The sequence below is a fragment of the Cylas formicarius genome, unplaced genomic scaffold (genome assembly GCF_029955315.1).
Source record: "Cylas formicarius isolate icCylForm1 unplaced genomic scaffold, icCylForm1.1 PGA_scaffold_2__14_contigs__length_35257938, whole genome shotgun sequence".
NCBI lineage: Eukaryota > Metazoa > Arthropoda > Insecta > Coleoptera > Brentidae > Cylas > Cylas formicarius.
This window is the reverse complement of record NW_026844319.1, coordinates 10,412,326-10,438,726: the sequence shown is the minus strand read 5'-3', so window position 1 is coordinate 10,438,726 and position 26,401 is coordinate 10,412,326. Positions and strand designations below refer to the sequence as shown.

Genomic DNA, 26,401 nt, shown 5'->3' with positions numbered 1-26,401 from the left:
CCCGAGCTATGGAAGTCATGTCGTGGAACACCCTGTATATTCTATTCACATCAAATTTTTAAACTATTATAAAACCAGGTATTGTCAATTTAGATTTATCGAACCACGGGCGATATCTCGAAGAAATTCGGTAACGTCGTAAGCTATAATATCGACATTTTATCAACACGGTCTCTATATTTTTTTGCCCGGCAAAATTAAAGAAAAATTTCCTCGGTTTTTAAGGCTCATCATTCACGATGACACCTGAAATAGATTTCCTTTTTATCGTTTCAAAGGGAAACGCCTCATTCGGTTTTCTCTCCAGCGGCGGCCTTAATTTAAAATCTAATTTGGAAGAGTTCGTTTCCTTTTTGCCAAAGCAAGAACGATAAGTTGACGGTTGATTTAGTGAATCCGGGTCGGAAGGATTCTCCGGAGTCTGAGGCCGGATTCCCGCACGGGTTACTGTCTCTGCGCTGTGATATAATATATAGCGGTTCGTTGATAGTAATCGACGCTGATTAATACTGGAAATTCGGAGTATAATTTTCGCCTTGCTTAGGTTTAAGTAACGATATAAACGCACCTATCGTGTGTTGATAGAGATATAGAGACAAAGCACTATATCTCACCTATTCGCACAATTACAAAAAAATTTAGGAACATTTTTAGTTATACATAACATGCTGTTGCCTTCTTCCGACCGCTGTCTGAACCTGATAGGTCAATATGTAGTACGTAATAGTTTCTCCAATATTTTAATTTTCCTAAAAAAAAAATAGTTTTCACACTTGCAATTACGATAGTGCCATTATTTTTATATTAGCGTTTTCATATTAGCGGATGACGTAAACGATATATGCTTAGAATTTGAATTAGATGCTACAGGGAATTTTATATTTTCTGAAAGATCTTACAAAAACCTGCAACGAGTGTGTCATATGCCTATCTTTAATACTTTGAGATTTATTTTAACTTTGCCAATATTGAAACTTCTTTATGTGGAAGACTATTGCTATAATAATAGTTGGCCATGACAAAACTATTAGCCATCATGGCACTGCCAAGATCAAAAAATAAACAGCAAAAAGAACTTTGTTGGAGCCTTAGATAAAGCAACAGACAGTTATTAACTATTTTGGTTAAAATAACGGCCAAATTTTAAATTCACAGAAAAACTAAATAATATTAAATATTTATTACTACAAATTTACTTATCTTGTTTTCAATTGTATTATATGTCCTTCTACTTCGATATATATGTTTGGTCTTTTTTGTAGCATAAACGGTGTTATTCTCCTGGATGATTCTCAAATTCTATTTTCCAGATCTTCTGGTGTTATAGGGAGATTCACATAAACACGATCTTTAACACATCCCACAAAAAGAAGTCTAGTGGTGTTAAGTCACATTCTCGAAGGGGTCATCCAATGCGGGTAATGATTATATAAAAATCCTTGAACATATTGATGGTAACGCGGAGGAACTTCGTTTTTCTGAAACCATATTTATTGGATCTCAATCCTATCAACTTCTTGTGCTGCAAAAAGCACATAAATTTGAAAGTGCTTTATTCCACACCACACATAAAGTAACCAATGGTTTTGGTTTTGCACTTCAAGTACCCAGAATGGATTAACTGTTGAATAATAGTTCATATTAAGTTCATGTTAAGTCTATTAATTGCACCATTACTGCGAAAAACAGTTTCATCTGAAAATTTGGATGGGCTTCTATTGCTTTTTCTTCTTCTTCTTCTTCGAAATCACGGTTTAGAATTCTTGGTGTATGGAAGGGATGATTTTGTTTTTTCTATTGGTACCATTATCGGTAGATTGGAATAAGCTGGCTACTTGATGACCTTACTGACCTGAGAATTATCTTGAACTTGAAGTAAAATTTCCAATCTTTTATCCTCAGTGGTAGCATTCCGGTTTATCACTTTCCGTTTTGCATATTCAATTCTACCGTTAGCAATCCATTAATCAATGAAAAGATTGTATAGTTGGTATACGTCTATTAGAGTGCTTTGTAGTGTTTTGGAAAAATTAAAATATTGAAAAAACTATTAGGTTAGGTATTATCGTTAATAAAAAAGTTGAAGAATTTCAAAATGTGGACCTTCTCTACAGTCAACAGTGACCTCAAACATGAAGGTGCATTATACCCACTTTTCTTTAACATCGAAAAGAGCTCATTTTCAGACATCAATCGAGGGTATGGCTGATTAGATAGATATAGTGGGAACTACAACAGTACGTGTCAAGGAAGAGTTCATTCATCAATTGCAAAAAGTTGCAGAAAAAATGGCCTTACGAATTAGCAAAGATAAAACAATATAAATGACTACATCAAGAAAGACGAGGCAGAACAGGACAGAACGTGACAATAGACAAGGGTTTTACCTAACAGATAGCACAAAGCCCAGCTAACAGGTAGATTGCACTACACATTAGTATAACAGTTACAGAGACATTACATTACATTACATCACGAAACTTAACCTTAAATCTAACCTAACCTAACCTAATAAAAGAGATCAAGGGAAAAGGAAAATACTAAAATTTAAATATTAATAAATTTAGAATCTGTTACAATGTCTAGAATTTATAGGGGGAAAAAATTAGCCTGTAAAATATCAGCGCACTGAAACAATTAATTTAAAATTTTGAATGAATCATATAACGGTAATCATTCATGGCGATAACTAAGAGACACGTTACCAAATTTATGTAGTAATATTGGATACTGCATGCATTTTATTATATGTTGTAAGATTATTGCTTGCCTGCCAAATTTTATTTGAAAATTGTTACAAAATTTAGAAGAGAGCGAGAAAGAGAGAGATTGAAAGAGAGAGGGAGAGAGAAAGATAGGGGATAGAGAGGGGGGGGGAGGCAGATAGAGGCATTAAAATTAATATAAAGTGCCCCACAAATATCTGCATTGTAATAAAAATATAAAGAAGTTTTAACATAAACATTTTAATAAGCATTTTAATCTCTGAATAATTTTGACTCGTTTTGAACCTAAACCTCAGAAATCAAAAATTTTGTTTTTGCAGCAAAATATTCACTGGCGCTCATATTATATAAATAATTCCAATTCAAATTGCGTATAATATTTGCAGAACTGTAAATTTCAAATTACTGGCGCTTGCAAATATTGAATAACCATCGGCAACATTGTTTGATGTTGGTTGAAAACTGCCTGTATTACCTGGTAACCGATTGGCAAGAAATTTATGATAACTGAAAATTATGATGAAAATTTGGAGTTTAAAAATATTATGTTAAAATTATTTATAAAAATCATCCAACATAGAGTCAACAAATTAAAAGGCAAATAAACTGAACGGCAGATTGCGTAAAATTTGTGTAATTGTGGCTACCTGTAACTTCGACTTTTCTTTGTCGATACTGGATATTCGTCCATGGTCTATCCATCAATGGTATCGGATTTTTGTCTTAAGCCTCGTTGTACATGGTATGAATGTAAAGCAGGGATTTTTGAATTTTTTTGGCGAACCATTTGGAAAGAAAATTATCAAAACCAGAGCCGTGCAAACCAGAGTTCATGGAATGAGGCGGTTATTCCGGCTAAAGGAGGAACAAAGCCTTACTAATTAAGAAATGCTAACCTCTTATGTGAAATAATAAAAAAAAATAGAAAATGAAAGAAACCGGTTTTTTATTTGCAGAATGCTCCTGAATGTCAAAATTCAATTTGATGGAGAATAACTTTTAATAAAGTTTTTTAAACTATGGGCTACTGTAATACTATTTACAAATCTTTAAGCTTCTTCCCAGCTTAACTGAGACTACGACAAATAAACTCATCAACCGGATATTAAATTCTATTCGCCAAAACTAAAATTCTTGCATTTAATCAATTCTTCTACCAAAGAAAAATCCGAGACTCAGTCATCCGAGACAGTTTCAGTTAAGCCCTGAAGAAGCCAACAGGATGACTGGCGAAACGTCAGCAAGTTTGACTAATCAACAGCCAACGCAGGAGGAAGATTTGCGTTTTAACGGTAACTCTTAACAATACTAATAAAAATTTGAAATAAAATATTTTTCTTGTCAAATTTTATGAAGCAATATTTGCACGCATTTGGTTTTGAACTCATAAAAAGATCTATAACGACTACCAAAACTAAAAAAAAAATTCAGCACCACTGACACACAGATCAACTATGACCTTTGTTTGAAAATCGAACACCAGCAGATAAATGTCAACTATATTATATAAAAGTTAGGCAAGTTGGATATCTCTCTTGATCTGCCGTTGAGTTTAGATAACTCAAGATGATGTGCAAATGTATGTGACTTTTCTTACTAAGCCGATTTTTAGTAATCGGATTCCTCAACTATGTTTGAGGCATTAGTTATCAAGAATTGTTCATTTGTATGCGTTTTACGCTTGCATTATTTTTAATTATTGAAACATTTTTAGATTATATTTTCATATTTTCTTTTTTAGCTGCAAAAATAGGACGAAACCGCACAAAACGGAGCATTAAATTTCCATAAATTCCGAGGTAATGGCAAAATAAATTTCTTAACGTGGTCGCGCTTTAAGCCGAACGTGTACAGCTGCATCGCGCGTGGTCGAGAAAATAAATTTACCCAATTAAGTGTAATACTCACCGATTTGTAGTGCAAATTTACACTGGCTGTTTCATTATTGCGTTTGGCCTGAAACAAAGAACGTTTCTTTAATGGTCGCGCAGTTAGTCAAGTCCCGGTCGTTGCGAGATCATGTTGTTAAATTTAAACGCTTAAGCGGGTGCAGAACTGGCAAAGCAATGCAAAAATGTACCCCTATTGGAGCGCACCACTGTATATTTAAAACATGTATACTTCAGTAGTTTGTTTTTATTTTGGATAATTTTAAGCGTTATCGATAGTACACTTGCAATCACTACACACTAAACTGAACTAAATTTACTATGTCCATTTTGCCCTTAAAAAATATTGAGATCAGTTAAAGAAAATAATAATATTAATAATAATAAAAATAGTTTATTTAGCATCTATATCCAATAACGTACACTATATATAATGTCTATGAATCTTGACAATGCCCATTACACTAAAGTTCTAACTCCTCTACAATAAGCACACTGTACGAAAAGGACGGAAAAAAGCCAAAAAAAGAGTCACTAGAACGATATCCACTTAAACAAAAATTGTATATAAAGTAACAAAAAAAAGTCACTCATATATTAATAACTTAAAAGAAACTCTATATATTGATATTTAAATGAGCCCTGAGCTAATGTTTTCAAGTTGTTCGAAATATTTGTAAACAAAATATAAATATTACAAATGAAACATCTTTCATAGTAGACTGTGCTATGTTGTGGAGGGGATATGTAGAAATCTTAAATTAAGAGTGTGCACATCTGTCCGATATCTAATTTAATTTGTTAGATACTATAGCCGATTTCTAATAGTAATTTTAGGAAACAACACAGCACGGTCCAAAGTTCTGCGCTTCTCCGGTTCGTTTCCTTTAATTTATGAGAGACAGGTTCTCTACGGCATGCTTTCTGGATGCGCTGTATTCTGTGGCTGTCTATACTAAGGACGCAAGGAGCATATATAACATCCGCAAAATTAAAATGACTAAAAACAAGTGAATCCGTTAGTCTGAATCTTGTCACTCCTAGACAAACGGTGTCGATGGGGTAAAATACCTACAAGATTGGTATGTGCCATTTGGATACATTGACTTGAGAATTAAATCTGAACTTAAAATTCGCCTAAAATTTGGTTTTACTGTTTTAACACAATCTATCATTATTTGTTCCGAATAACAAAAATTTTTCGAAATTTAATCGAATTAGGTGATCAAATGCTTTGCTGAAGTCATGAAATTAACGCTGTGGTTTTACCTTTAGCCTTGCATTAATGATATCGTCAGTTATACTTAAGTAGTGGTACAGCTGAATCCTGGACTCAATCCAGATTGGCACGTTGGTAAAATGCAAAATCGGTCAATATGTTCCCTCTTTTGAAAATTTATAATTTTTTCTATTACTTTCGAAAATGTTATTAGATCATTAAAACTTTCAACGTGTTTTTTTCTTACACAATTTTCCATTAATTTGGAAAGGTATTTTCTAAGAAACAAGAGTTAATAATGTTGGTAAGAAATGGTTTAACGCATAATAAAATCATTTTTCAAAAATGAACTTCCTTATGTGTCCTCGGAGATTGTGTAAAATTGAAATTGGGAATTTACTTGTAGCATCGTATTGTTTTTGAAAAAGTTTAAGACGTCTGGCCCCATCGAGTTATTCCTGTGTTTATTTAAAGCTATGGATTTGTTTAATTCGCCCGGTATTTTATTTGACTGTTTTTTGTAATATATATTAAGATTTTTAAGTGTATTCCAAAAGAGCTTCGAGTTGTCAATGAATCTTTGACACTGTGCTGAGGATATCGTTACCTTTCTTGGCGGATGGCTATGTTTATTTAATTTGTTTAAATTAATTCCAATTTTAGTCGTTAGGCTGGATTTGATATTTTTATAGGCTTTATATTTTAGGGGTATTATATTTTTTATGGTGTGTTAATCAGGGGGGTTTTATATTTTTCGATTTTATTTCTACAGCTGGAGCCAGGGCATCAAAGTTATTTTTTATGTGATTGTTTAATGTTCCGACTTTGTCATTTATATGTTTTATATAGATGATATCCGCGAAATAAGTGATAGCCAAAAGATTGTTTAACAGGTCCCTGTCGATATTTTTTATGTTTCTTCCCTTTCCAATCTCGTCATCACTAATCTTAATGTTTTTTAGATGACAATATAGACTAACCAACATCCTTCACACCTGTATTAAAATGGACTACATCACTCGGTGGTAATATGAAGTCTACTAATCTGCAAGTATAGTTAGTTACTCTAGTGGCTTCCTCGAACTATTTTCTGTAATTTTAAAGACTCAATGTAGTCGTGGAATAAATTTGTATAATGGTAGATGTATCCATGTTTAAATTCGTGTGGACAACGCAAAATAAATTGAAAAGGATGAAAATCAGCTAGACGTTTCTCAAAATAATACAAAGATACACGAATATTACCCTGCGGAAGCCTGTATATCACCCCGACAATGTAATCTTTTTTAGAACACTTTCCCTAGAAGAATGGCACCCAGACGTCTGTCTGATCTGAAAACACAGTATAAATGTAGTACAAGTGATATTAAGTTAAGCGATTTTAATATCCTTCATTAGCATGTACTCCGTGATAACGGCTGTGGCTCTGATCTAAACCTTTTTTTCCTTGATATTTGAATAAACTTTGAAAGTAAATGTCCATTCCTTTCCTGTTCCCAACTTTTCCTTAGCTAAGAGAAGGAGTTCATGCTTGGTTTTTGTCAGTTCTTCAACAATAACTATTCTGCTATCTTTTGAGCAACTTGACCAAGAAGCTGAGCACTATTGCTCTTACTTTCAGGAAATCCATAAATTCTTAGTTATTTTAATTTATTGATTTGTTCTAAATCATCCACCTTGGACTTTAAAAATTCGTTTTCCTTTTCCAATATACCAATTTTGGACTCTATTGAGTTAATTTTTGAAAATATTTTATCAAGAAATTCTTGTATTCTTTGTGACACAACGTCAGCAGTTCAGTCAACTAACGTATTTTAAGAACGGTGGACCGGATATCGTGTTTTGTATTATGTGATAGAAAATGCTGATGACTACAAGAAATGTTAGCTTCAGCATTCCCAGTATCTGCGACGCGAGGTTGGCATAAGAACGTTATAAATACATCTACAATATACTTTGTATTTCAATTCTCCTTGTAACGGCTTAATGTAAAGCTCTGTTTATAAAACAAGAAAAAAGTGTTTTTAAAAATGAGACCCGTCGTTTGACAACCTTAACTTCCATCGGAAACTAATTATGTTAAAGTTGTTTAATCTATAACGGTTATTCGTATCATCTTCGAACCTGGTTATCGATCTTTCTTAACACTTGGGCATGTATCCCAAATTTGACCTGAAATTTCGATAGAGTATTTTACAGAGGGGAATAGAAAAAAAATTACTGACCTTTTTTTTTTTGAGGGTATCGATTTGTTCAAGATAGTTTGACTGATTATTATGCTATTGCTGCTGTCGTGTGGGGATCGCTTGTGTGTTTTCTAATATACTTTATAAGTAATGTTAGATTTAAAAATGTTATGTTGCAAGGACTGACTAGAGAGTGTTCGACCGTTTATATTCTGCGCTTATGAAGTTCCGATTAGGTATGCTGTGGTTATCTCTCTCTCTCTCCCTCTCCCCCCCCCTCTCTCTCTCCCGCTATCTCTCTCCTTCCAACCTCTCTCTCTCTCCTCTTCCCCCTCCATCTCTGTCTCCCTCTCCCTCTCTCCTTCTCTTCCCCCTCCATCTCTGTCTCCCTCTCCCTCTCTCTCTCTCTCCCCCTCTCTCTATCTCCCTCTCTCTCTCTCCCCCTCTCTCTATCTCCCTCTCTCTCTCTCCCTCTCTCTCTCTCCCTCCCTCCCTCCCTCCCTCTTTCCCTCCCTCCATCCCTCTCTCTCCCTCTCCCCCCTCTCTCCCTCCCCCCTCTCTCTCTCTCTCTCTCTCTCTCTCTCTCTCTCTCTCTCTCTGGGGGGAGTTATGATGGATTCCTTAGAGCTCTCATCTGGGGCTGCTAGCGTTTATCCTCGTTAATTTTCCAGAAAAAGACTTAAAATTGTATGGTCTACTCAAGGACGAGAGTGATTGTTTAATCGTTCAAAAAAATTAGAATAGAATTCTGGATTGATCTAACAGAAATATATTGAAATTTAATATTTTCAAGTGCTGTGTTTTTATGCTTTAGTAGGAAAAATAATTTGACAATCTTTAAGTATAAAATGGAAGATTCCGTTTAAAGAAACACAGAACTTTAATTTTGAAATGAACAGATAAGTAGCTAGTACCAGTAAAGTTTTTTAGTTGTGACAATTACGTTTCAGTTACTAAAGAAAGTGAATATACCACCTAAATGAAACTCAGAGAATTGAAATTTTAATATTTATTGGATATTAACACGACACAAGAACTCAAGAAGAAGCTTGTAAGTTGTTTGACGCAAAACATACAGAAAGACCCATTACATGATCCACAGTCAGTAAAATTAAGAGAAAATTTATAGACACGCGGAATGTCAATTTTTTTTATTTTCCAAAACATTACTCAGGATATGTTCATTAAATTTCCTTATTTCGTATATAATTAAAAATTTTAAATAATCACGAATTTTGTGGTTTTTACTTATACAATTTTGATATAAAAAATCCACAGAGGAAAAAATTCAGTGGAGATCTTGCAGGCCATTGTATTCATCCCCTTCGACTAACCCACTGTCCGTATTTAAATATTCACGCATTTGTCGAGAAAACTGGGGCGGAGCAATCTGTATATCTTGCATATCATGCCGAGAGTACCAATTAAGTCATTTTGAAGAAATATCAGGCTCCCAGAAAGATTTTAATCAAAGAAATAAAGTCCAATAATTTTGTTATTCATAATCTTTTCCAAAAGATTTATTTCTTGTGTGGATGTGTATAATTTTTACCCATGAAGATTTACCGGACCTCTTCTCCTAGGGCTATAAATAAATCGAATGCAGGAGTTCTGTACTTTTGTAATTTATATTTAGTCAAAACATCCAAGCAGGGTCCACTTTTGATGACTCAGAACCAGTGCTTGACAAAAAGTTTTTTCAAACTTAAAGTTCGGAATGTCGTGTACATGTGGCCAGAAAACTTTAGAAACCTGTGTACGAAACTAAATTTATTATAAAAGAATATGTAAATATTTTTGATGTTCTTTAACTGTTTTTTTCATGGTTTGGGTGGCTCAATACTTAGCTAGCCCATAGTTTATTAACACAGGCACATTCGGATTCAGTTTTGAGTAACAAAGTATTTAAAGACCGATTCCACTCATTTAGTTTCCTTGCCTCTTCCACTGCAGCATACCGTTCAACTCACCAAAGCAACTAGACATAACTGTTGTAGAAATGAAGATAGAGGTCTTGATAGCGACTCCTGTCAACTTGTAACCCATTCGATCCAATATTACCAATCGAAACTAGCTGATATCTGTCATCTAGATAGTTCGGAATCAGTTTTATCGTCCTAAATTTAAATCCATAATATTTTATCTTAGCACAGAACATAGCATAATTGAGGGTGTCATTACTATAATGCATACAGCTTCTAGAGATATAGAAGCTCTACCTGGAACTTATGAAACAACTATGAAAGAAAGGAAAGGATCCATTGCACATGCGCATGCGTGAGATCTAAAATTTCGTTTTTAACCAATGTCCCTGCGGGAGTCAACAACAAACATGGCCGCTGACAAATGTTCAATAAATTTGGATTGAGACAATGTCATCCAAAATTGTGAGCAAAGCCGTACGCTTTGCGAAATCCTGACAGCAATTCAGGTAAAAGGTTGTTATAAGTAAACAACAATTTTCCTGTAAATCAGTTTTTCAAACATTTCAGAAAGCACTGGCGCATCGGTCGAAGAGGGTCTTGGCAACCTCTGCTCTCTCCCACTGCAGAGGAAATATACAGTTTCCTATGCATATATTAAAAAGTTGAGTCGAGTATATTTTTTGTATGAACGCTTATTCTATAACCAAAACTAAGCAAGTCGTTGAGAAAATCCGACTGCTGAGTTCTCTCTGCCTCTTGCTTCTCTTATTATTTTCGGGCGTGAAACGTGCATTTTACAGAGTCGAAACAATTTTCTGCGCTGGCTCGTATATTCACGAAATGCCGGAAATGGCAATTTTCAGGCTAATATTTGCAGGCGTTAATTTGAATTTTACAAACGGCGTCTTTCGCCATTTTCATTATTTTTTCCGAGACCGAACTGCAATTCAGTTAAAAATAGAGAGCGTGTTGGCGATTTATAAAACGACTTTCGTGTGGAAATCAACCGAAAACTACGGAATTTAATTTAAAAAACCGGTCAGAGTTTTTAATTGTTATAAAATAAAACCGAATTCGTGTCGGCCAGTTTGCATTTAATATCGCGGGCGGTGGAAAAAGTATCAAATACGGCTTTGTTCCAAAAAAGCTCGACTTTTGGGTACAGCGATATTTTAAATTCAACAAATAATACCAATCGCCTAGGGTAAAATTAAAATATATATTTGCAAGTACCATAAAGTCAAAAGAAGAAATGGCTTCAAATGGTCATCCCTAATTAACATAGATCAATTAGAATGGACCAAAATCAAATCGTTTGAAGAGTATAAGAGAAAGATTAGGTTTGCCACACAATCCGGACGGTCATATATTTTACATGTTCTTCCTGCCACATGTCTACAATGAAAAAAAAAAACACTCGTTAATTTTAGTCTATTTGCAGTAGTCTTAGTTATCAGTTTTATATTTCCTGTGATCTTAAATGTTAATAAATCTAATAAGTTGTAATGGTAAATTAAATTTAATGCGAAAATCTGTTATCGTGATAAGACTCAGATGGTTATTCCTCTATTTATTTGACCAATTTGACTCAGTTCAAGTTGCCAATGCGTGTAACAGTTTGTAGAAACCTCGAAACAACTTTTTAATGTAAGATATAATTTTCTAAACGGAAAAACCTGATTTTTTTTTTCAGTACTCTCCATTTTTTACTCCATCCCATACAATGGATGTTTTGTCATATTATAATAAATTACACTATGAGGTAGAATAACTTATAAGTGGACATATCAAGTGGATATATAAAAATTCACAGAGTTCGCTATCCTTGCAACCATCATAAGGTAATATACTCCGTACGATTTAAGTACAATTTATGTTTAACCAATACCAAAAAATTGGCAAATAAAAAGTACGTATCATACCGTATTAAAATATAATTTGCCAGTAGTGAATATATAATTCAACCGTTAATTTTTATTTACGATGAAATCTTCATCACAGCCAAAATTTGTATTACTACTACCAGAAAATGATCCTTCGTCTAAATTAATCACAAGTGGTGGTATTACTATATCAAGTGAATTATCTTCTTAACTTCTTAACTGATTGCACCCAAACAAGAACACAAACATCATGAAATCGCTCTCTATGCCTTATAGACTATTGCAGTACGGTCAGCAAAATATCGACAGCAATTTATTGTCATTAAATCATTTATATAAATAGAGAATAATCGCGCCTCAAGTAGAGTACCCTATGGTATACTACACGTCGCCCAATTTACATCGCCGTACTAAGTTCTGTTATCGAGGTAGTTTTATATTAGATTATAAATACATCCTTAAAACCCATAACATAATATAACGTATACAGAGATGGTACCAAATGCCTCATTCGATCTTTTCTTCCTAGATCCATACTGACGATTTGATATTATTTAGGATTTTCCAGTAAGAGATGTAATTTTGAATCGCCCGCTATTTCGGTAGATGTCACTTTTGAAGCTGTAGTTTTTTGACATTTGACAAGTAGAAACTACGCCAGTAATAACAATGGAAGGCAACAACGGATTGAAAATATTAAATATTTGACTTGGGTCTTAAGGCTTATAAAGTTCGTCTCTTTGCTGATTGGGTCATTGAAATGCATGATTGATGCTTTAATTATGAATGCAACTTACGAACGAAACTGTTACTTAGCCCCCACATAAGAACAAACGCATTTGCAATGGCAAAAAGATTTCGAATATTGAAAGGACATAAGTACGTTGCAAAAGTCAGGATGCTTTCACAATTGTTGCGTATTAAGCATTGGAAGACAGAAGACTCTTGAGAGATTTTTGTTTTTTTTCAATGAACTACTACATAGCTTAGCGATATTTTATAAAACGGGTATAATAACGATGGATGACTATCGGTGTATTCATTGTAATATATATTATGATGTCTGTTCAAAAGAATTTTAAATAAGCATTTAATGGTGTTGAACATTTTCAAAATTGCCCAATGTACCCTTTTTTTGCTGTATAAACGCTCTACCAACTTCTACTTCATGTCCCCAGTTTGCAATATTTTTGTAAATAATAGAGAATAATAAGGCGTAATAAAAACCCACAGTGACTGTCAAGAAATGCAAATGTTGTAAAAAGATTATTCAATCAATAGCATTAATATGGGAGGAAAGAAATTTTGTGGTCGGTATTATATTCAAGTCTAATTCGCAAACCACTACATCTTTTTAAACTAGTAAAACTAATATATTATGAAATAACAAGAGAAACATTATCGAGGAGACAAATTTCTAAGTATCATCCAAGTACATAAAATTTCCACAGTTGTATAAAATCAGGTAAGTCGTTTACATATAGAAGAAAAATAGTAAGGGCCTTAATATTCCTTCCTGCTTATGTTGACGCTGTAACTTTGTAAGTGTGATTCATTTACTACGTTAATTAGGTTCCTTTGCCTCTTATATGGTACAGTTTATTTTAGTGCCGTTATACCTAGATTTATGGAAATACTCCACAAATTTCAACGTGAATTTCGCCGGAATCACACAAGTTATACTTTAACAGAGCAATGTGGCTGACATGTAACTTTTACAAATGTAGGAACTGCACACGATCAAAAATTTAAGACAATTGCCTTCAATATATGCTTATTACAAACGAAAAACAATAAACGACAATAAAATCAATGATCTAACCGGAAAGAAATTTAAAATTAATCATTTGAAGCTGCCGTAATCGATTTAAAACTAATAACAAAATAATACACACTGCACTTTACATTATCTTACAATCAACCTCGTAATAATATTTTGAAAAATGGGGACTAGCCAATCAAAATATAGATTAATGTAAGCAACATTTTATAAAACTAGGATTATGGTGTGCGGTCGAAAGCGCTGCGTTCTTATGATCTATTGCTACTCATTTCCCTATATTTAGCAAAAAAATTACGATAGCGCCATTATTTTTAAAGGTAGATCCGTCATATTTAATATTACGGTTACTTTAATATTGCGCAAAAGACATTCAACAGAATTTCAATTAGATGCTTCAGGATATTTAAAAGGAAGGAACATAATTGCATCATTTTAAATTTAAAAATCTAAATTTTCTTAAATGACACACCTGTATTATTATTTGTTCTGAAAGATCTTACAAAAGCCTACAACTTTATTAAATTAGTCATACACTTATTTTTACTACGTTGCAATTTATTTTAACTTTTCCAATATTTACCCCACTTTTTGTCTAAGATAAAACTATAAACAAAATATAACAAACCTATAACAAAACTATTAGTCAACAGAACCGTATTAAAATTAAAAAATGGACAGGACAAAGAACTTTGATGAAGCAGTAGATAAAGCAACAGGCAGTTATTGGCAATTTTAGTGAAAATAAAATGACTTATCATACACGTGTCAATCGTTTGCAAATATTTTCTTGGACGTTCCTTACGTTCATTAAAATATCCCCACAAAAAGAAATCTAGTGCTATGTAGTCATACGATGAACAGTGCCATCCAATGTATCCAACTCTATCGATCCATTTCTGTGGGTAATGTTTTATTAAAAATTCTCTATCTTCTCGATGGTAAGGCGAAGGAGCTACAACTTGCTGAAACCATATTTGTTTTATCTCAATGTTACCAACTTCTTGAAGAAGTTGAGGTAAATTATTCTGCCAAAAGGTTAAATATCCCTCGGTTAAGTGGTTCGCAAAAAGAATATGGTTCAATAACTTTGAAGTGTTTTGTTCCATACCACACAGTAAGTGACCAATGGTTTTGGTTTTGCACTTCCCGTATCCAGGATGGATTAGCTATTGAATAATAATGCATCTTATGACGATTAACAGCACCATTAGTGCGAAAAGTAGTTTCAATGGAAAACATTATTTTAGATAGGTCCCTATTGCTTCCGAAGGTCCCTCTTGGTGCCGAAGTTTATGATTTGGTCAGAATCATGAGGTACTGGACTTTTACTGACCTGGGGTAAAATTTCTAATCCTCTTTCCTCAGTGGTAGCATTTCCCTTCACCACTTTCCGTTTTTGATGCTCAATACTACCACTAGCATCAAACCTTTCCATTAAGCATTGAAGAGATTGTCTAGTAAGCATACGTCTATTAAGGTACTTCAACTTATAAAGTCTGCCACAAAGTATTTTTTTCTGAACCATCCCGTATATAAATTAATTCAGCTTTAGGAAAAACCATACTTAGTTTTTTTTTAATCTACACCACAATAAATTTTATGAATTTTACTCATTTCTCAAGTAAAAAACTCACAATGTCATTTTGTCATTGTCAACCAATCTTATAGCGATACTGGTAGACAGAAAGAAGGGTAAATATCGGATAAGTTAAAATAAATCGCAAGGTATTTAAAATAGGTATATGAAATACTTAAAAAAGTTTTAAGATATTTCAGTTTAAAATAATCGAAGTATACTTGTTAATTTCGAACGTACTTTAGCATTCGTTAAATTCAATTCCGTTAAATGTATCTTTATGCATGCTTAATAGCGCTGTCGTATTTTTTTAGAAAAATTAAAATATTTTCAAAACTATTAGGTTTAGCTAGGCATTATTACAAAAGTTTTACATTTAAAAAGATGTATCTTTTTTACTTTGAAATAGTTTTAAATTGTGCAATCTTTACAATCCTGAATTTCAATTCGCTCTATTGATCCTTATTGGAGCCTCTGTCTTGAGTTTCTTCCTGACCAACGAATCAATTACTTTCTGCCATCCGGGCTTTCATTGCGTTCCTTCCGATTTACGCGATACAGCTAACGTCCGCTGTTTCTTACTAGGAGGCTAGCTTTCTCGTGACTCTCCAGTTCACAATGCAAAGGAGTCCATATCAGCGTTACCTAATTACGGTTCTCCGACATCGATAGGTCCCCTGGCGGTTTCTATTGATATTGTAGCACTGAGGTGTTTTTAATACCTTCAGTGCTGCCATAGGCTGCGATATGTGTCATGTCGGATTGATATTTCTCTTCTTTGGTGCTCTCTTTAAATTTCAACCTGAACACCTTCCTAGATCAGCATTATTCTGAGCCAATAGTTTGCCCGCATTATCTCCTCGCCAAGAAATATGATGAAGAAGGCATTCCCAGAAAGATGTAGTACTGAGCGGCAATGTAAGAAAAATATATCCACTTTGCGGTTTTTTCTCTCTAAGTAAGACTTTCAGTTATGACGATTATTCCATTTTGCCTCTATTAAGAAGCTTTGTCCAGTCCTACGCGTCAACCATCAGCCATATCCAGCGGGGTGCAGGAGGGGGACTAACCGTCCTACATTTTATATATATAATTTTATTTAAAAACTGTTGTTTTCTTTTTAAACAGTCCTTTTTTCTCAGGCGGCAGGCAGAACAGAAGCTCTGTTCCAACAACAACAACATAACCAACAAAATAAAATAATTTTATTTGTCATTATATTTAATACCCTGAAGCTTGAAATTTTTATTATCAATCTTATTAAATTATTTAAAAATTAAATTAAAATTATTAAGACAGCGGACACTTTATCGAAAATGAATGTGAAAAAACAATATACGCCACTGTTTAATCAAAACTAACAATGCTCTAAAAGTTGATAAGTGGATAAGGAGATAATTCCCAGTTTCATATCTTAATAATTTAAATGTTAAGTTTTTAATTTTGTCTGCCAATTAAGCTAAAACGGTAAGTCAGAGACCCGTACTATGTTATATCATTGAAAGTAATATACAGGGTGACTCGTTTAAGAAAATTGAGAAAGGCATCATTTTGCGAAACGTGGCAACATCGCGTATTTTAAGAAAATATTTTCAATTTGATCAGTGCCTAAAGACAAGCATTATTTTCGTGAAAATAATAGATGGAAAAAAGTTTAAAAAGTTAATAAGCAGCCCGATAAGCATAACTCGAATTCTGAAGAAGACTATCCAAAAATGCAATAAAATGTAGGTTGTTCTATTTCAAAAAATTTTTGTTTCACCCTGTACCTAAAAAAGTGAAAATAAAAAAATAAAAGTAATTTTAATAGAAAAAACTTTTGTATTTATTTGTATAGTAACTCCCGTAGGTTTCGAGATAAGGTGTCAAGTGTCGACAATATTTAGATTTTGGCGTTAATTATGAAGATAATTGTTAAGGCTTTTTACAAAACTTAGACTGCGTATCGACAAAGACTTTAAATAACACCATTGTTTTCTAATTATTCTTGTAAGGAACGCGCATCGCAAACCGAAATTGATGTAACCCAAATACCTATGCCAAACAAAAGCAGTATATTAATCCGTTTGACAAGGTAACGGACGAACTTGTGGCGTGGTAATCGATTACCTTAAGTAATTATTGTTTGAATTAATTCCAAAGGCACATATTTTTTTTTTATTATTATTATATATTTAATATTTCTTTAGAAAGACTGGAAAGATCAAAAGGAATTTGACCCGAATCGTAATAAAGATACTTGCAGTTTTGTCAAAGTGACCCTCTTCTAAATTTTCTTATTATTAGCTAAAGAAATTTATAAATTAAACTTGCTGAAGTTTCGCCAATCATGTTGTCGGCTTCTCCAGAGTTAAACTTAAACTGGCTTGCATTCTACTATATACCTGCTTATATATATTTGAGGGGTGAGGAGTTGAGAAGTCGATTTCACTGTTCAGTAGATAGTAGTATAACGCAATCCAGTTTCAGTTACGCTCAGAACAGGCTAACAGGATGAAGTTTAATTTATATAACAATATAAGATTTGTAAATAATAGTTAAAATAAATAAAATTTATTACAGCATACTCCTATTTGTTTTATGTGATGAGCAGTGTAATTAGTTGCCGCATTGTTCAAACAGTATTTTGCTTGTTTTGGTTCAATTTTAAAATTCATTTAAATCTTGCAGAATCAAAGAGAATGTTCTTTATTTGAAAAAGCTCAATCCGAATTTTCACAGGTATGATTCGTAGAGAATCTTGCCTGAAGCTTATTTTGATGCAGCATTGCCAACTTTTTACCCGAATATCATTTTGGTATACGAAGAGATATTCCTAAACTAAATGTTTATTATAGTTTATCGATGTAACCCTTTGCAGTTTTAGACAATGTTATTTTCTGTTGTTGCAAGGTGTCGTCTTCATATTGAAGGTTATTCCATCTCGGGCAAATTGTTCTCTATCCTGCAGAACTGCTTAGTAGAGACTCTAGTCGTTGCGTTGCCTTCTGCCCGTCCTCTTTCACCTTCAATTTTGCCTTTCACTATGAGCCTTGGGAAATCGAAAATATTTTCTAGGCAACTTGTTTTCCTTCTTTTGGTAATTCAATAATTTTCCGACCTATATTCAGTGGTCTTTGGACAGTTTCTTTGCTAATATGCCCCGTCCACGATATTCTAAGCACTTAACGCGTTACCCACACTTCAAAAAATCGCAATTGCAAAAAATGTCTCATCGAGCGGACCCCCAATATCCAGGATTTATCCAGAAGAATGGAGTAAACTTATGCTCTCACAAAAAATGTATCTGATATTTAACGATTGTAGTGGATATTTTATTCACATGCACTCCTTGCATTTTCTATGCGGCAGCATAATGCTATTCTGAATCCAAATCCCTTGTTATCCAAGATCCTGAAGAATTTGGATTTATCAACTTGCTATGTTCGATTGTTATAGATACAGAGTGTTCACGTTGTATCTGCATTTATCCTCAGAGCAAATGCATCTCCTTCTCTTGTAATCACGATAATACAATTTTGAAGCCCTTCTCGGCCGTTGCCTAGTATGAACTGTCTCATCTGCATATATATGTGGACTAAATTTATCAGCTCTATATGCTCTAGCAGGACCAAAACTTTTTGGAAATGAACAAAAAATGCAGAACTGCATTTTTATTATATGAAAAATTATGGAGATTTATGTTATTTTCACTAAAACCAGAACTACATTTTTATGATTTAACTCGTTCCCTACTCTACTAATACTCTATTTAAATAAGTATAAATGAAACCAAAAAAACAGTAACAAAAGTTTTTCATTTATAGATACTTACATTGGAAAACATGAAATCTAAAACATAAAAATCTTAGAGTGACAAAATATTAATTGTGATTATAAAAAATATATAATACAATTAATAATTCAGCAGTACCATAGATTCAGACAATAGCAACTTGTGCAATATACAATACATTAATTAACAAACTACTCTTTGCAGTTATTAAAACAATTGATGACTAAGTGTTTTTGTAATTTTCCCAAAATAAAATGTATATCTGTTTATCTGTAAAAATACGTTGGAATTGAATTGAGTGTGTGTAATTGCCTAAAAAAACTGTTTTAGGATTTTGTTTATTACTGACATAATTCCTGTTATAACCGCAACCCCAAGGGTACCTGGAACTTTTTTACAATCGTCCTCAAATTGATTTATTAGATCCACTATATCTGGCAAAGAAAGAGAGGTAGCCTCCAATTTAGTAAGTGCTAGAAGTAAAAAAAGGTAATTTGTTTTTGTAAATATTAAATTTTCTTTTACTGTTGGGTTAGGAAAAAGAGTTTTTGCGTTTAATAGAGCGGCAACAGATGAGTTGTTTAGAGTTCCCAGCGAGTTATTACAGGTTGTGGTGTTGATTAAGTATTTAGGCACTTTTCTTCATAAAATTGAAAACGTGAAGGTGCTTTGAGAAATACTTTTTTTACTTGAATAGTTAAATCATTTTCAAATGGAAACTGTTCTCTTATATATTGTGCTACCCTACTGATACCGTGAGTCAAACAAATAACATTCCTTGACCATACAGGGTACAGCATCCGATAAAATCAATTTTTCCATCGAAACACTGTTGGGCATGAATGTTGGTTAATGTTTCTTGAACAAATTTGGTTACACTTGAATTGTTGTTGTTTTCTCAATTGCTTAGATGCAAATAAATAGAATCTCTCATCAACTCTAATCAATGCGTGTGCTGATCCACGATACATTTTTTATAGGAACCGGAGCTCAATCCACCTAGTATGACAAAACAAATCGTTAGTACACTGTGCAATGTAATAAGCAGTATTAATCTAACCTCGTGTAAAAATATTGAGGACATGTTTTTCAAATTTTTCGAACCACATGAAATGGTCTTTTGAAACTTTCTATCCACTAAAACAACAAAAAACTACTGATTAAACCTAATAAAGCAATTTTATTTGATGAACTTACACAACAATTAAATGAACTAAGAGAACTAAACTTTCAACCAAAATTTACATAAAATATAAATGTACACCAAAATTACAAAAAACTATTACAATATGTTATCAAAAATTTCGACAGAAAGAAAAAAATATTTTACACAAAAAATAAACAATGCTGACAAAGGAAACAGGGTCGAGAACGAACCTTTACGAAAATATATTTTATCTTGAAGAATGACGGGTATGTCAGTCATGTGAAGCAGATAGCAGAACTATTTGAAATATTTTTTGCCGTAGCATGAGGTTGAAATAAAAAAGATAGTACTTTCTTTAAGAAGTAAAACATCCACCGGACTAGATGAAATCCGAATCACATAAATAAAAGAATTCCTTCACCATATCTTTCGATCTGAATAAATAAGTCTCTAAAGACTGTATTTTTTTTTATACTGCCAAAGTTAAGACATATAATAAGCACATTAATACAACTCAAAACAATAGTTTTATTGAAGATCTTGTAAAGCTATACGTTGATCGAATATTTATTATTATATATTTATTATCACCAGTGCAATCATGCAAAGAAAATTAAGGTCAAAAACGCTCCTCTCTCTAACTCCTTATCTACACCCAAAGTCACAATTCAAAATTTAAAATAAATTGTAAAGTCTAGAGCAGTGGTTCTCAACCGCCGTTCCGCGGAACACTGGTGTTCCGCGAAGCTGTCCCAGGTGTTCCGCGAAAATTTTGAATATAATGTAATAAGAAACAGTAAATTTTTTTATTACTATAAAATAAATACTACATAGTTTTGTTAATTATTTGAAATTTAGCAAAAATATTCAATATTATTCTAAATTTTCGCGGAACAGTCAATAATATTAACAGTGTAATTATCGAACGACGCAGTTACGTCGTTTGGAGTTACTCCGGGGAATACCACTAAATTTCTAGTGTACTCGATAACGCAGGGAGCGCTACGTAGTGTTGATTTCGTGCTGTTTCTCTTTCTTCGTACGTAAATAACAAAAGCGCAATTTCGATCTGCGGTTCAGCCATAATTTAATATAAATATCGAGTTTTCGTGAGTGTGTTTTTTATTGTATATATATATTTTATATTGTTGGAAATTGGTAAGATGAAATGCAAGTTGTGTAGTTTTAACAGTATTCTTATCTTTTTTAGTTGCTTATTTTAGCATTTATACAAGACTTTTAAATCTGAAATATGGACAAATTTTTGAAAAGAAAGACTGAAAGTGAGGTTAATGTTGGGGCGAGTACAAGCAGGTCTTCTTCAATTGAAGGAGATATGCAAGGCAACAAAAATGCCGAAAATAAACGTAAAAAGATATCCGAATCAGTTCGGCATTATTCGGAAGAATATCTGAAGTTTGGTTTTACATGGAGCGGTAGTCAAGATGTTCCTATTCCGAGATTTATTGTATGTGGTGAAAAATTGGCTAACAGTGCAATGGTCCCAGCTAAGTTACAGCGACACCTTTCAACAAAACATTCTTGTCTAACTTCGAAAGGTAAAGATTATTTCGAAAGATTGCTGAAAAATCAAGAAGTGCAAGCAACATGCTTTCGAAAGAGCGTTACAATTTCGGATAAAGCGCAAATCGCTTCTTATAAAGTGGCAGAACTAATTGCATTGAAGCAAAAGCCGCATGATATCGCAGAATCGCTAATTTTGCCCGCATGTTTAGAAATTGTTAAGATTATGTTTGGCAATGAAGCGCAGCGAGACGTCCTAAAAATTCCCGTTTCGGTCGATACGATAAAAAGAAGAATTATAGATATGTCAGGTTTTATAGAGAACGCAGTGACGGCGAAATTAAGTACAAAAAATTTTGCGCTGCAAATTGACGAATCCACTGACATAAGTGGCAAAGCCCAATTAATCGGATTTATTCGCTTTGTTGACGACACTGAAATAATAAATCAGTTTTTATTCTGCAAGGAACTTATTGGTCACGCAACTGGAGAAGACATATTTAATTCAGTATCATCTTATTTGGAAGAATGGAAATTATCCTGGGAAAATTGCGCAGGAATCTGTACTGATGGAGCTCCAGCCATGCGTGGCAGTATTAAGGGATTTTGTAGTCGAGTTAAAGCAATAAATTCAAATATAGTCTCTACTCACTGCTTTCTGCACAGGGAATCTTTGATTTCGAAGAGTCTACCAGCAAACTTAAAGTCTGTTTTGGAACAAGTCGTACATATGGTGAATTATATTAAATCGAGACCATTAAAAACCCGTATGTTCAAACAACTTTGTAACACCATGGAATCCAAATATGAATGTTTGCTTTTGCACTCTGAAGTGAGGTGGCTCTCAAGAGGAAAAGTGCTAACCCGAGTTCATGAGTTGAAACAGGAATTGCTAGTTTTTTTTAGACAAGAGGGTAATGATGTATACGTAAAATATTTGGAAAATGATGCATGGTGTACTAAGCTAGCATATTTAGCCGATATCTTCAGCTACTTAAATTCAGTCAATACATCTCTTCAAGGAATAAATGAAAATATTCTGACATCCACAGACAAATTGCTAGCTTTCCAGAAAAAGCTTTTGCTTTGGAAAAATCGTATTGCTCAAAATCGCAAATTTGATATGTTTCCGTTATTAGCAACGGAAAATATTGTTAACATTAACGAAATGATTTCAAATGTGGCAGAGCATTTGTCAATATTGCAAGACAAAATAACTCATTACTTTCCATCTCTTAATATTGAAGACTTTGATTGGGCGCGAAATCCATTTGGTGAATTTGATATAATGAACCAAGATTTTTCTATTCAGGAAGCAGATGAGTTTATTAATATATCAACGGATCGAACGTTACAACTAAAATTCAAAGAAGAAGGAGTGGAAAGGTTTTGGATTTCCATCGAGAATGAACATCCATTTATTGCAAAACGAGCGTTGAATATCTTGTTGCTCTTTTCGACGTCCTATCTGTGCGAACTTGGATTTTCAACTCTAACAAATATTAAAAGCAAAAAAAGAGAAAGACTTACCAATTTAGAAAAAGAAATGAGAGTAGCGCTCTCTTACATAAGACCCAACCTTGAGGAAATTTGTAAAGGTCGTCAAGCGCAAATTTCTCATTAAAATAAGTTACCATGTAATATATATCTTTATTTCAATTAAATATTAATCTTCCAATTATTTTGTGTGATTTACATTAGATTTACAAATTTTATGATAATTGTGTTCCGCCAAAATCGAGACCACTTAAAGGTGTTCCGTGATCCCAAAAAGGTTGAGAGCCACTGGTCTAGAGTCACAATACACGTAAAAAAGTCAACTCCAAAGTAGTAAATTTATTCACTTATTTGTTAAAAAATATCCTTATCTGTCTGGAATGTGTTTTGCAACTTGATCCCTAGCGAATATCAAAATTCAAACCAAATACAATTTAATAAAAATATAAAAGGATTTAATTAATTGCGCCCCATGCAGGCTACATGAATTTACCAACATTCTGACAATAAATTCTATTTTATTTTAAAAAAATGCATGTTTTGTACAAAGCAGATAAAAATGCATTTTGGATTTTCTTGACTCCTTAGCTATTTACATCGATATTATGAGCTAAATATTAAAGAAGTACGGATTTTCATTTACTAATAACAGCAAATCAAGTATTAGATCGTCTCCTACAGCAGATTGTCAGCCACTTTTAAGTAAAACCTTTATATTTAATTGACTGTAAAAATGAATTGTCATCGTCATCGCTGTCTTTCTAAGAATGTCGTGACAAAATACAATTTTCTGGTGAAGTATGACGATATCATTTCTTCTTTCTCTCTTTCCGCAACATTGATTTAGAAATAGATTTTAAGTATTCACATAGCAAAGCTTACGAACACAATGCTTGAGTACGAACATGTGCATCAAATGCAAAATTTGTTCGCAGGCTTGCAGAAACAGGGATGAAATTCATTGCACTCCACAAGATTGTTGCAAACTGTCCGTGTTCCGAACTCTGCGTAACCACAAGCGAAACACGAGACGTAGTTTAAATGCCATTAGGAAACTCACCTTACACCCGGGATGCCGTACGCAAGGTAAACTTTACAAAAAATAAATACGCCACCTTTAATCTTTTAATTTTTCTGTAAATTGAAAAATCTCGATTTTGTTAAATGGCACACCATAAATATCATTATTTTTTCAGAAAGATCTTCCAATATTTACCCTTCCTTCGGTATAAGATAAGATATTAGATGGCACATATCAACCATACTGGCCAATGGCGAATCCGATTATATTGGATGTTGAACAAAACTCATTCACGATGGGGCTTTTGGAGATGTGCTTTGTTAACCAATGCCAAAAAAGGATGTTGAGGGTTTGAGTCTGATCTACACTTACTTATTACAACAGGTGTCTGTTGAACTCACTAATCGACGGGGGTACAAGGGGTGCCGCAATAACAAAAATCACCCTGTAGCTCAGAAACGCTTTAGAATGGGAAAATTCTGTTGACGAAATCTTTGGTTTCACATGAAAGTAGCCCATGACCCATGAACTCATAACCGAGATATCTCGCAATGACAACGAATTTCGGATACACTTTACATCTTAGAACAGTATAGACAGTGATCACGCATATTTTGATATTTTGCATCAAAGTTTTGGACATTTTAAACAACAGTTAACGGTAATCATGTCGTAGAATTTAGTCCTTTTTTTTTCTTAGTTTTGTATGTTAGGTTTGTATTGTGACATTCAATAATGAATATTTCCGGTCCGGTAGCATGTCGTTAATAAATCAATTTCCATTTGAAATTTCAATATATTTTTTCTACCTCCTTCTGTAAAATCCCTAATTATACTCCGATCGAGCGTGCGGGAAGCGTCACTTGCCACTTGAGTTTTTTGTCCCATGGATCCGAGCCCCTTCGGATATCTCCGGCAAATTACCGCACTGGTTTAAAAGCAATCGGATGTTTCCGAAGATTTTACCGCACGGCTTGAATTTTAATGTTTATCAATTCTGACTGTCATATCAGTGAAAGTGTTCCTGTTGTTTTGAAAAAATATACCCAAAACCTAAAGGTCGTAAAAAAAATATAGTATGCAATACGGGATATGCAACCTTTTAAGTTACTCCTTTATTATGCACTCGCTCTGCTCGTGCCTAATAAACTTGTGACTCAAATGCGGTTGAATAATACACTATTTTTCTACTCCATTCTATATGCAATAGACTTGCGACAAGGTAAAGAAATTATGAGTATTAAAAATATTTGTAGAAATGAGTAGTACATTACACTGCACGAGACTCACCGAGACTTTCCGACAGGGGAGCGAATACCGTTCGGGATTTTCGATACTTTGCGGTGTTCCCTTCTGTCCCACGGATCCGAGCCACTTAGGACATTTCCGGAATATTACCGCACGGGTTTGGGAGCAATTGGATGTTCTCGAATATTTTAGGGCACGACTTGAATTTTGACGTTTGTCAATTCTGGCGGTCGCGTCAGTGAATGTATTCGTGTTCTTTTTTAAAAATATACCCAAAAACTGACAGCCGTATGCAAAACGTTTGGCAAACATTCTAAGTCACTCGTTTATTATGCACTCGCTCCGCTCGTCACTCAAATACCGTTTACCCCGTTGGTTCTCTCTACTGCCTAATCGTTTCAAATGGTTAGGAAGCCGAAACGGTAAACAGGAGGATAAAAATGCGGAAACAAATTTTCTGAAATCTCCAAAACTAGTTACTCGGATTAACCTCAGCGAGGAACACAGAAAAATAAACCCGGAAGCGTAGAAGAGTTTACGAGCTGATTTTGTAAAGATTAACTTGGCGTTAACTGCACATACTTTTTAATACGAAAACTGTACATTAGGCTTTAAAACGCTAGCCGAGAAACATATGAAACGCTGCCCTCTCGAACCGTACTTAGGGACGTTTGGCTTGTCAATTAGAACGAAACTGTTTCGAAATTTATCTGAAAAAAATAATACGGAGCTTACGCGGCAAGAGCGTAGGCGGATGCTCCGGATTTGAATTACGCGAAATCGGAAACTACATATTCCGACGGATTTATTTTAAATTTAATTATGCCGCTTTTCCATTTTCAAGCCACCGCAGGAACTCGGAAAAGTTTAGCGAATATTTTATTACATTTTATTTACACTTCAAAATATTTTCCGTTGGGGGTGGTTTTGTTGACAACCGCGGTGACACTTTTTATAAAACGACCTTACGTCCATGTTTATAAGTTTGACACACTAAACAGT

At 33.7% G+C, this 26,401-nt stretch overlaps 1 protein-coding gene across 3 annotated transcripts in view; it reads right to left on the bottom strand.

Annotated features, from left to right (window-relative positions):
• LOC132698809 (tyrosine-protein phosphatase Lar) overlaps positions 1–26,401 on the bottom strand; it is a 1,212,853-nt gene that overhangs the window by 1,036,796 nt on the left and 149,656 nt on the right. For all 3 annotated transcript variants that reach the window (XM_060665109.1, XM_060665108.1, XM_060665111.1), the window contains one exon: positions 4,635–4,682. The gene's annotated coding sequence lies outside the window, so the exon portion shown is untranslated. The remainder of the gene's footprint in view (positions 1–4,634; positions 4,683–26,401) is intronic.